Source organism: Serinus canaria, chromosome 1A, assembly GCF_022539315.1.
Source record: "Serinus canaria isolate serCan28SL12 chromosome 1A, serCan2020, whole genome shotgun sequence".
Taxonomy (NCBI): domain Eukaryota; kingdom Metazoa; phylum Chordata; class Aves; order Passeriformes; family Fringillidae; genus Serinus; species Serinus canaria.
The window spans coordinates 5,476,892-5,489,845 of NC_066314.1; the positions used below are offsets into that span (position 1 = coordinate 5,476,892).

At 40.1% G+C, this 12,954-nt stretch overlaps 1 protein-coding gene across 5 annotated transcripts in view; it reads left to right on the forward strand.

Annotated features, from left to right (window-relative positions):
* Positions 1-12,954, forward strand: part of CELF2 (CUGBP Elav-like family member 2) — a 376,846-nt gene that overhangs the window by 133,547 nt on the left and 230,345 nt on the right. The gene's annotated exons all lie outside the window — the stretch shown is intronic.

Consider the following 12,954-nt stretch of genomic DNA (forward strand, 5'->3'; position numbering starts at 1 on the left):
GTCGGTCGCGCGTAGCTGAGCGCTCTCCGCTCCGTGCCCAGCGGAGCCCTCCACAGGCACCTGTCCCCTGCAGCCAGCCCGGACCCACCCGTGTCTTATCACCCCTTCACGGCAGAATAAAAATGCCCACCCCCCCCCCAAGCCCCCCCCCCCCCCCCCCGGAAATTTTCATCAGTTTTCAAATTCAGATGAAATACTAAGCATCTACTGGGAGTACCAGGCAGAACGCAAGGATTTGGGGGCTTTTTGGGGGTGTCCCCCTCCCCCCCCATACCGTCCCCGACAGCTGCCTGGTACGGCGAGTGTTAATTAGGGTGAGGATGGTTGTTTTACATGCAGTTGAAGTGGGGATGAGATGTATTGGAAGGAGCTGAATGCTGGAATTTCACAAGGAGAAGTATTCCCCTAGCCCGGCTCTGCTCTGTTAATCTCGGTCTGAAAGTTTCTATTATCATCCTCTTGGGCATTGCCAATTGGCAGGTATTTTCAGGTAACCTAAGCCTTGTATGAAAAAGTAAAAGCTAGAAATGATGAAATAGACATCTGCTGAAAGATACGAAGTGTGAGGACTGTGCTGCGTTGTTTTACAGTATCCAAAATATCTTTTATTTTGTTGCTTTTTCTTCTTCATCGGGATGACAAACGTGGTCTGAGTTACATTAGAATGAAGCGAGAGGCTTTGGCATTGACTCTGCTCTGAAGCTGTTCTGGTTGAGGAAGCACTTAAGTTACAAGTGTAAATAAACCCGTATGTGCAGCAGAGAGTGTCACCTGAAATTTGCACAAACCAGGTTGCATACTGTGCCCCCATCTAAGGCTATTCAGACTTTTATTGCCTTTTTTACTGGTAACCGAACTTTCTCTGAGGTGGAATGCTTTTCCCTTGCACCAGCAGTGTTCTGCATGGAATCATTCAGAAGTGGCCAGTTGTTCAGACAGCTGAGGTTTAGTGAGTGTGTGGGAGAGGGGCAAGAGTCAGGGGGGAAGCTACTTGGTGACTTACACTATTTTTACAGTCCTTGAAGGACAGCGAAGTGTGTAAATGCTGCCTCTTGTCTTAAATTTGTGATCTTAGATTCAAAAGTGTTCTGTGCTGTGATTTGCTCGTCCCATTGTAAAATCCCAGATTTTATTGGCATTAGTCAGTTTTGGTACAAGCGTTGTCGATTTCTCCCGTTTTGCAGAGAAGTTGCAGAGGTTTGCCCATTAGGGTACAAAGTAGCAGCTGAACATCGGTATCTCTTGCTCTGCAGCCTTCTGTAGGGACCTGCCACAGCCAAACTTCCCCTTGTTTTCATCATCTCAGCTTTGATTAGACTTTTTACCTGCTGTCCTTCCGGGCAGTCAGAAAAGATCCTACTAACAAACATCTCCAAGCTCAAAGGCACTGTTAACTGTGGCTGATGATGCCCTGTTGTCACTTAAGCTTATATAACTTTATCTCCAATTTGCCCCTCGAGGTGGGGGAGTACCACGTCAAGCTCTTTCTTCTGCATTGCTCTCTTCATACTCCTTTTCTCTGTCAAGCATCCACAATATATCTTAACACAGCTTGAAACACAGTCAGTGTTCATTAGACGCAGAGCCTAATGTGTGTCCAAAGATACAAAAATTAGTCCAGAGAAATGTCAGCTCCTAAGTGGATCTTAAAATACAGAAGTTTGATAATGGAGTTGTTAAATGCACACATCCTTGTAGGGTTGGCATTTTTGGGGGGGAGGGGTGACTGAGTAATCTCTTGAAGGAAAAAAACTTTACCTCCTGTATCATCAGTGGTCGTGATGTGATGTGCTTCCTTGTATTAACCTAACCTTGCTTTGCTGCTGATCTAATTGTGGAGATGGTATGATTTCAAGGGATCCTGTGTCATGCATGCAAATTAATATTGAGGCTAAATTGCCATGAACTCAGAGAGCTTCTATTCCTAACAAAAATAGTCTTGAAGCTAAATGCTGTGTGTGAGAGCTTTGCTGCACTGCCTTTCTAATACTCTGTCATTCGCTGTTTAAAACCATCTTTATCTCGTCCTTCTTAGCCAAATGGTGACATATATTTATTTGCAAGTCCCCAACTCTCTGGACTAATCAGTGCTGACGAGGATGAAGTTTGATTACGCATCAGGGGTCAGGGGCACACGAGCACCTTCCCCTTTAGCTGCCCCCCCAGGCGAGCGGCGAGCCGCCAGCAGCGTTAGCGGGGCGGCGCGGAGCATCCGAGAGCACGCTCCGAGTTACCACGCTGCACAAAACTTTTAACCTCGCCATCTGCTCCAGCCATTCCGTGCAGCTCAGTTCACTCTTTAGCAGAAAGGAATTTCTTATTTTAGAGCAAGGCAATTAGCAAAATATAGGTATAACATTTCACTTTTGCAGCACAAATTGGCAAAACTAGATTTTTTTCTAATACGCCGGTGGCATATCGGATGTTTTGGGAAATTGGTAGCATACAATATCACTTGCAGTTCTTCTTTGCACATTTCAAAAATATTTGTAAAGGGATTTATTCTCAAAATCATCCATTATTTCAGTGAGAGAGAAAAAGGGGATTTTTCAAGGAATAACTTTTCAGTGCATACCTAGTGTGAAAGTCAACTGCCGGCCTGATAATTGCAAAGTTAAAATGCTTTTACCTTTGTGAGAATGTTGATGACTCTTAAATGCTGCTTGCTTTCAAATTTCGCTGCTTTACTATATAGCTAAACAGAAATAAAATAGAACATCAGATACATTGAGCATGACTGTGTATAATTAAACTGCATGCCTGGCATCAGTGTACCTGGTTAGTGACTGAATGGCAATTTACTAGTAAAAATTAATTAATGACATGTCATTGGAAAATAGATACTCTAGGATATGAAGCATAAAAATGCATGAACTTCTGTTTTGAGGACAGATGGCAAGGTGGATGCTCTAACCATGGTGAATGCCTGCAAAGAGCCCTGCTTGGTGAGTGCTCTGGGAAGGATCAGGAATTATTTGACCGCTGTTGTGCACTGTGGGGAAGAGGCAGGTCCGAGGAAAATACTCAGACACACGTAGGTGAAGCACACAAATGAAATGTGTGTGTGTATCTGGACAAGGCAGGAGAGGGTTAATGGTTACTAAGTGAGGTTATAAAATCTGAGTTCAGTGTAATTTGCTGATTTCACTGGCTCACATGTACATGCCAACTGGATGATTGTGAAGTGGCTGCTTTGAGGATTAAATACTCATCCTTGTAACCCCCCCCCATGTTGATTTCCGCAATACCACAGAAGATTTTTCCATTCCATGTTCCACATTTCAGTGCCTGGGATTACCTTTCATGTAAATGAGTATCAGTGTTTGTTACTACTGAAACAAACTCAAATTTTACTTTAATTTTTGGTAGCTGGACATAATGCCAATAAAATACATTATTCTTTAACAGTGTGCATGCAACTGCACAGGTTACAGGGCAATAATGTGAAAAAATATGAAGCCTTTGAATTTCTTTCTCTTCTAATCGAAAATGAGTCAAAATCCGATATATGTGCAATATGCTGATTAAAAAGCCAGTGAAGATCAATTTTTGATACTTTTTGTTTGTACTTGCTCTTTAGTAAATAAGAAATGTCATCATTCCCAGGACATGCTTGCATTTTAAAATCCCGAACTTCATTTTCTGCAGTAAGCCTGCAATACAGGACTTTTTTTTTTTTTTTTAGCAAAAAACTGGAGATAACAAATTTATGTTTTTAAACTCAACAGGAGGGAAACTCAACATCCTGTCAAATTCCTTTTTTTCCACTCTCTGGTCTTTTTTATATCTAGAATATCAATTAATGATTTCCTAACTGAAAATAGACAGGTATTTTTAAGACCACAGTCTCATCTTTACACTGGCACTTTTTTCTATCTTTGATTCAGTAATAGCTTTATTTTAAGTAATATGACTTTTACTTAATTACTTGTGTGACAGATTCCTTGGGCCACTACTGAGGAAAAGCAAAGCAAAAAAAGAAGAAAAATTTTGACTGGTGCCAAGGAGCTTCAGAAAAGAAAATAAATCTTTGGATGCCTATTAAGTAATTACAATTTCATGGTGTCCTTCTCCCCATCATCTTTTCTAGAATCTCATTCAGAATTTCACCTACGATAACTCTCAGCACATCAATTTTTAAATATATCTTTCACTTCCTATGATACGATCTCACAAGTTTTAAGCCTCCCCCACACGTATTCATCATCCAAATTAATCATCAGTTATGATTGCTCTAACAAGTTTGATAACTCTAAATATTTCATTGGCATTTTAGGGTGTTTGATATCTTATGAGCATTTGGACTATTCAAATTTCATGATTAATTCATGGATTGATATAAAAATGTTTGACCAAACTGATACAGGGGAAAGGTGTACAAAATCTTTTCATTTTTAAAAGCACCTGGAATAGAAAGAGTACACTTGGGCAAGACAACATTCTACAGAGAAATCATTGTTTTATAGGCTAAGCAAATAAAAACTTCTTTCCTTCTAAAGTGGAGAGGCAACGTTTTGGTTTTCTTTCTTTTTACTTTGTTTCCACTCAGTCTTTCCCATAGGGGATTATTTTTTGTGTATTCATATAGTTGCAAAGTATGTTGCATCTCCTGACATGATTTCTTTGATTAAAACAAACTGGTGGCAGGGCAAGGTGAACCAGAGGCTAAAGTCACAAAATAGGGAATATACGTAGAAAGCAAGACTGAGCTTTCCTTAGCAAAGTGGGAGAACAAGAAAAACCTTCATAGGTACAAGAAAAATGCAGGAACAAGCATGCCTATTTGGAAAATAAAAACTAATTGGAGCAATAAATGTAATGTTCTCAAGTAATTGTGAAATAATTATTCCCCTTTAGAATCATCATACTTTAATTGCTTTCCAACGCGTTCCTGCGTTCTCTGTGGCTGTGGAAAGGAGGAGAAGGGCTTGTGTTCCCTTCAGGATTTCATTTTTCATTTGCTGTAAGCTGCTGGCTTTCTCATAAAGGTTTTCAGAAATATGTTGCCTTAAATGCTGTAGTGTTCTTCCATATGGTGTTAAACAGAAAAGGTGAATGGCAGATGCTGCAGGTATAAATTCCCTCCTAATGTCCAGATAAAGCACCCTGAGATTTAGTGGTGCAGTTCTCCATCCTCTGTATCACAGATTTATAATCAATCTCTCATTTTCATTGAGACTGGGTTACGTAAATAGGACACACTTCAGTAGTGTATTCTCTTTGCTCACAGCTTGATTCTTGAAAATTCAGCTGACAATAGTTTAAAATTATAATATTAATAAAGAGGAGATCATCTGGCCTTCAAAATGACATCTGAAAGCAGCTTCTGTTTTGTGTTAAATCTTAATTACTGTGTTTAAATGAATGCCTAAATGAGCCAATTCACAAAGGAGTTGCCTACTGTACCAATAGTGCCTGTTTGGTGATTTTTTTTTTCTTTCCATTTACACAAATTTAAAAAAATAGTTTCTATGGATGAGAACAGCTGCGTTCTCTTGCCTCTTACAAGTCAGCTGAAGAAGGCTGAGCATCTTGAGTGTGTTCTCTGCCCTGGGATGGTTTCTCCCTTGCCTGCCAAATGGTGGCAATACTTAAAGTCAAATTCAAAAGCGATGCTCTGAAGCAAGCGTTGGTGTGAGAGCTGTGAGAAAGATCCTGCACCAGCCTCCTGGGCCATATTTTGGGACTTTACCCATCACTTACTATCAGGGGCAGCATGTGGTCACAGCTGAGGGCAGGACATAGGGCTTAGTATTGTGCAGACTTAGTCCATGCCTGTGGTTAGGCTGGAAGGTGTTTGCTCCTGCCCACTTCTGCTCAGCTTAGTCTGGAAGCAGAAAGCTGTGTCCAGGTTACCCTGGAAGGAGACACCATGCCCAGCTGTGCCCTGCTCCCCACTGCATCAGGGATGGACTCATCCCCTGCAGAGGAGCATGAAGGGAATTTATGTCCTTGATTTCCCCTCAGCCTATGCATAGTGAGCCACTTCAGGTTTGCCAGGGAAACAGCAGCAACAGCAACCTGAGAATTTTGCTTCACGATTTTCACATCCCCGTTCATTTCTTGAATTGTTGTGTGGATCTTACCCTGGGGTGTTAGAGTTTGCAGCCATGGTTATTCCAGAGATGTAGCTATTGCTCTTTCAGGAAAATGGCATTAGTGATCTACTGACTTTTTTTTTTTTCCATTATTATTATTATTGTTTTCTTTTGTCCATGTGGGTTAGTGTGACAAGGAAAATGTAGTCCTGGAAGAAATGCCTAACACTGTCCCAGCAGTCATAGGTAGCAATTTATTGCCATATTAATTTACAACTTTTTCGGTATCTTTCCACTTAAATGTACTCACTCCTAGACAGCAGTGGAGATCTTGTAAGGAATGTCCAGACACAGCTGGTGTGTGGAGCTGGGTATCTCCATGACAGGAGAACTATGACCCTTTCAGTCCCAGGTTATACTGTGCTTTCCCTTCTACTCCCTTCCTACCTCCTATATGCTTTGAAGCAGCTCCAGTCTGATTGCAAGTCACAGCTGACAAGAGATATCTTTTGTTTCATAACCCTGAAAAATAATGAAAATCCATCATCCTCTTATTCCAAAGGCATGACAATGTCTTCTTGCTTAATATGTAAGTGCTCTTCCCATTTCTTGCTCCTCAAAAGCTTTGCACCACTGATTTGCTCAAAAATGCAAAAAAAACCCCAAACATCCACAGCTGGCTTGACCCACCACTTGTGTTGTTGACTCCAGGGGCACTTGGTCCAGTGATGGTTTCTGGCCTAGTGTGAGATAAGAGCACTTCATTTGCCTGAAACAGGCCCAGTAGTTGAAAATTATTAGCTTCTGGAAGAGGATAACTGCATTTGAAAATCTACAAAATCAAGTGATCTATTCCCTTCTTCTCTTTTTTTTTTTTTTTCCCTGGCTCATTCAATTGCTTGGCTCTGTCAGCCTTCGTCTGCAATTCATTGCTAGTGAGAGAGACATCTGGTTCTGCCCTTTATCAATAAATGCTTTTATATATATTTTTTTTATATATTTCAACACAGATGGAATGTAGAACAAGCATTAGGAGTCTGAAATGTTGTCAAACATACTCCATGCCCAGTGGCTATTGCTTGGAGAAAACCCTGTTCTACACCTTGTTCTCATACAAATGCTCTAGAAATTGCAAGTTAAATGGCTGTGGTTTGTCTGGATTTCACCATGAGTTTTAGTAAACTTGATGCCCTTGTTGTGTCTTCCAGGGAAATAAAATACTCTTTCATTTTATCTGAAATGTCTCTTTATTAACATACAGAAAAGCTGATAATTTCATTAGTCAGTAAATGAACTTTCAATTTTTTTCTTCATTTAGTTTCATTTTTTTCTTCAAGATCTTATTGCTTAGAAACCAGCTTCTCATATTCTAATGGCCCTATCCAAACTACATTAAACCCCTGCTGTCCAAAACAAAAACAAAGCAAACAAACAAAAAAAAAAAAAAAAAAAAAAAAAAAAAAACCAACAGAGATACAAAAAAATAGTTCAGGAAATCCCAGTGACTATTCCTTTAGGTATGCATTTAGTCTTTAAAATTGATTCCTGAAAATATCTTGATTGGGAAGATATTCAAAGATTTGACCACAAAGCCAGAAATGATGAATTAAGGAATAATCACAGATAATCTAATGATCTCTCCAGGCAAAAAAATGCAGAAGTCATTGCCCTTGTCCTAATCTGACCCACATCATTCAACTTCTTCCTCAAAGCACTGAATTTTTAGGATTGCCAGGTGAGCACTGGCTTTTTCTGGCAGGTTCAGTGTTGCCAGCTCATCCTGGAGATCAGTATTGAGTGGGAGGGGACCAGGGGGAAGAGGAAGGAATAAAATTAGCATTTAATTTTGCAGGATGTGGAAAAAATCAATGACAAGTGAAGCAATTCTTAGAAAAAGAGCACCTCTCTGGACACGTAAAGCACTATTATCTGATGTTTTATTACCAGCTCTAGTCTGCAGTCCCTGTTCAAGCCAAACTTCCGCTGGGCTTCCAGGAGTTTGGCTTGAATGAGGAATGCATAATGCTGGGCTTTGCATCCCGTGCCAGGCTGCCCAGCTCTGAGCCATGAATTGCAGTCGTGCACGTGGGGTTTGCAGCCTTTTTCTCATTGCTCGCCTCAGAGTGAACTTCAGCATGGAAACATGAGGCAAATAACTTTTCAGACACTGTTCTACCTTGCTAGCAGAGTGCCTGTCTTGATGATGAAGTGGAAGATAAGTCAGTTTGAGTTGGGCAGGTATTCTTTTGAGGCATGTTCACACATCTCAGGTAGGGGCAGGGGGGTTCTACTCCTGTTGTCAAATCTTTTTCCCTTTGCCAGAGAGAAGGATTCATCTCAATGCCTGAGGGCTCTCAGCTTTCACAGATATCTTTATTGTTTGGCTGCAGAAGATAGAGTACAACTTCCCCTTTGTAGTTGGTTTGTTGTCTGTGGAGAAGAGAGTAAATGCAGCAGCTTCATAACTGTGCTCAGATATAGCTGAAGAAAGTCCAGCACTATATTACAGATTTTTAAAACAATTGGGTTTGCTTGATTTCATTGTCCCCTAGTGCAGCCTAGTATCTCACTTGGTAGACCAAATTTATTTATCTTCAAGACAAGGCTGTGTAGAATAGGAAAAGCTCAGGGTTCCAGTTTCATCTTCTTACTATTTCCATGTCTTTGCTGTTCCTAGGGTGTTTCACTGGAATAGGATGAAGCTTTGTATATGCTTTAGTATGTATTGCACAACATAATGATTTAGGGTGTGATTCTGGGTATTTTTGAGCCTTTTTTCTTCCTGCAGTGACTGTTTCAATGTGGCCATATAGATGTTGACACAAAGAGTTCTTTCTCATTGTCATTGGAAAGTAAGACAGCAGCAACTCTTCAATGCAAACCCTTCCTTTGGAACCAGCATTCAGAGAGGAGTGAGACCTGTTTTCCAGCAAGCTTATAAAGCTTAATGTGGCCCAAAGAGTCTTCAAGAACACTGGCTGATTTCTGTGTTTTCAAAGTATTGTTACAAGCTCCTTCAGGTCACTTCTTCTTCCCCCACGTGCACAGATTATCGGATTTGGGAAGAGGTCCTGCAGCAGCCTCATTGCTGCCTGTTTGTCTGGGCTGATGAACAGCAGGCCAATTGTAGCAAGAGATACACTCTGGAATTCAGAAAGGAGCAATTTTCAGCTTGCTCAGATGCCCATATTGCTACCTGGAATCTCTGCAGGAGCTGGAGACTATTTGGCTGATTCTGTGCCTCTTTGCTCTCTCTGTCCTCACCTCTGCACCAGGGGATGCTTAGACTTTACTTTGCTGGCCTTCAGAGGATTTGAAGGTCTCTGAGCACCCCTTGGCTCTCCATTTCTCCTCAAGTGGGGAAAGGCAGCAGAGAGGACTGCTGCTGACTTCAGCCACTCAGGCCTCTGATTTTCCTGTTTGGTTTGGAGCCACATATCCAGGGTGAATTTGGAGTTAAGAGATGCCAGGCCTCTGGGTAAAATTAATATTGTGGAGCAGAAAAAGGTATGTATTTAGGCAAGGCTTTCATATAAGATGGAAATTCAGGATTACTTAGCAGAGAAAGTAATAATTTAAAATTAATGTTATATTTAAAAAGTGGAGCATCATTTGTGTTAACAGGAATGAAGGTTTTATTTTTAAGCTCAGCAGAGCCCCAGATCTCAGAAAATGCAAAAATGCTGCTGATAATTTCTGGACTTGAACCTGAAAGGCTTCATGGAAACCTAAAAATAAATCAACTTCCCTCTTCTTTCCCAAAACTCTTTGGGGAAAAAAAAAAGGTGTAAATATTTAACAGCAAATAATCACATTGCCAAGAACAGCAAACAGCCTTTTTATTCAATTTTATAATATGCTGTAAATAATGAAATTCCTTATAGATCTAGCTGGATTTTTTTATCAGTGAAGAAGCATAGCATGTAGCACTTTAAAAATCCATCAACATAGCTAAAACTCCTTTTCCAGTCACTTACCACTTCATGCCATATTTTTCTCTGTCCCTGAAATATGTAATTTGCCCGGCTTATGTTTTTTTTAAAGGGCTGGAAGCCCTCAGCCTGCTCTGATCCATCCATGTTTCAAGCAAACCTTCCCTGCTCTTTTCTACCTTGTGAATTAAGAACCATCCTGTTTTTCTCTCCCTTTTCACCATCCTTTCCGTATCCACAAAAACACCACTGTGATTTCTTCCCTGATTCTCTGGTAGACGAAGTTCCTACAAATACCTGCAAAACATTTACTTTGTTTTCTTCCTTCTTTGATAAGTAAGAGAAATTTATTGAACTTGGAAGAGAACCACCTAGAATTTAGATCTGAAGTGCTTAATGATTTTATATTCTTACTATCCAGATAGTGATTCAAATTTCAGAAGTCCCTGAAAGCATGGCCAGCCTTTCTGGTCTGTGTTCCTTGACCCAGCAGACTGGAATTATCAGCCCTGACTGTGATTTTCTAGGTCTTCTGGGGATCTGTTTCTTGACAAAGTATAGTAGCTTTTCTTAGTCTTTTTTTTTGTTGTTGTTGTTTTCTTTTTTTTTTTTTTGTAGTAGATGTTTTTGTAGGTTCTCTCAGCTCTGTTTTTAAAATAATCTTGTCTACAAGTTGTGAACCAAATACAATACTATCTTATTGTTTTCTTTTTCCCACAACCACAAGTTGCCCTACTTACCCAATGCAAATCACTGTGGAGCTACACAACATGCCTTTCTCAAGGGCATCCGTTAATTCCATGTGACAGGCTGGGGAGTTTCAGCCAGGAATGTCGAGCACTGAAGGAAGACCTGGTTAGACTCAGTGGGATTTACATTTTGAGCAATCCTCCCAAATTATAGCTTTGACAGACCTTGTGTGTGAGCCAGTTTCTTTGTTAGGTGAGACTTTCATCATTAACAGCATTCCCCTTTACAGTAAATGTGTACAGCACCAAGGTACATGATGCTGCAGGAAGACACAGGACCTCAGTAGACTGCAACCTTTTCTCAAAGCACTTGACTTTTTGTACCATGAAACTGGTGGTAAAACTCAATGAAAATGAGCAGTTTAGAGTCAGCTCCAATATTCAGGTTCCAGAAAGACTGGCTGTTATAAATAAATTAAGGACTGAATCCAAAGCTGGTTGAGTGGATGGGCAGGCTCCCTTTGATTTCAGAGCGTTCTGTATCTGTGATCCAAACGCGCCGCGAACAAATAAAGACAAAGAATTTATGTTGATTGGACATATTCAGTGTGACAAGAGCTTAAGTCTGATTCTCCTCTTTGCTTATGAAACACAACTGTGAGCTTTTCCCTGGGGTTGCTGGAAGACAAGTATTTTGGTAGCTGCATGCTGGGACTCCCAATTAGTACAAGTGCTGGCTCGTAGCTTCACAGTGCTCTGTGAAATGGAGAGAAAGTTATGGAAAGGGAGAGAAGGTTATGGGTGATAACAATGCATTGTGGGGTTATCCTGATTTGCCTTCAGGGCTTTAAAGGTCTTAATTTATCCTCCTATTTTTATTTTTGATAATTATTTTCTAAAAGTCATCTTGATCTGTTTAATGGCATCCAAACACTTGCAGTTGAATTGTGGGCTTTAGAGAAGATGTTCTCTGCTGGCTGAATGCCCTCTGCTCTCATCCCTTGTGCTGGTTGGAATATTCTGTAGCATCAAGCTCTGGGTCTGCCCTGGGACTGCTCTGGGACTTGTGGACACTGTGTAGATTCTTCTTTCTGTGGGTAAAACCTTGTTTAGAAAGTGTGTTTATTTTCTTAGTCATGGAGCTCAAGGCACTCCAAGGGATGGATATGTTGATAGTAGTACAACAGTAAAATCAAGATCACTTGTGTCTCAGACTGATTCTGGTTCACTACCGACGTAGATGCTGAATAGAGAAGCACCAATCATTTTTCCTTACGATATAATTAACTTACATGAAGCAGAACTCTGGTACAGATTTATTTTTTTTAATATCAGATACATATATTTTATAGTTTACTCTTCTGGGTCTTCTGAACAAATCAAACACTTGATTTCTCTTTCTGAAATTCTTGATCATGTTGTCTTTGAAGCAGCCTTTAGTCCCATTTCCAAACTGAAGCTGGTTGGTTTGTCTCCAAGTGACTTCCCTTCATGGAACCTTGATACTTTTTCACTTCCTATCTTTTTGTTCTGATCTAGATTTACTTTTGCAACTGCAAAAGGCATGATCATTTGAACAAGGTGTACTGAGGTTTACACCTCTATACTTTTAGCTACTGTGTTTCAATTTTTTTATATAGATCTCAAATTTTCAAAGTAGCTCCAATTACTCTTTGTTCTGGTTTATTTAGGTTCCTCGTGCAAAGAGTAGAATAATGGGAAAAGTAAAAGCAGAATGTATGTAGGGGTTAGTATAAACCACAATCCTTTTCATACTGAACGTTAGCTTGTTGAAATGCCTCCACTCTTGGCAAAAGACAAGCTTCGTAACCTAAGAGGATGTGATTTGAGTGGAGTTTTCATGCCCCATGTGCTCATTGTGTTCTTGCCACTGATGCAAACATTATCTATAATTACATTTTCAAGAGACTGAAAATTGCAGTCTTTGTGGAACAAAAATGCAGCTGAAGAATGGAATGTATATCCTCTCCACCCTCATTATAAGGCTTCTAAAAATCAAACTATAAGGCCCAGCACTGTGGCTTTCAGATACAGGAAACCAGCACTGGTAGCCTGCAGTAGAGCATTTTCACTGAAAATTAAGGCCTTTTGATAATCAAGCTAGTGCTGTTACATCTACTAGCTTGCCATTGAAACTAGTCAAACTAAAATTTGTAATTCAGATCAGTATAAATAAAGTTGGAGTAATTACTCTGTTTGCTTATTTACAATATTTTAATGTGTTTGAGATTTAATTCACAACTGGCAACATTAGAAGATTTATTAGACAGATCA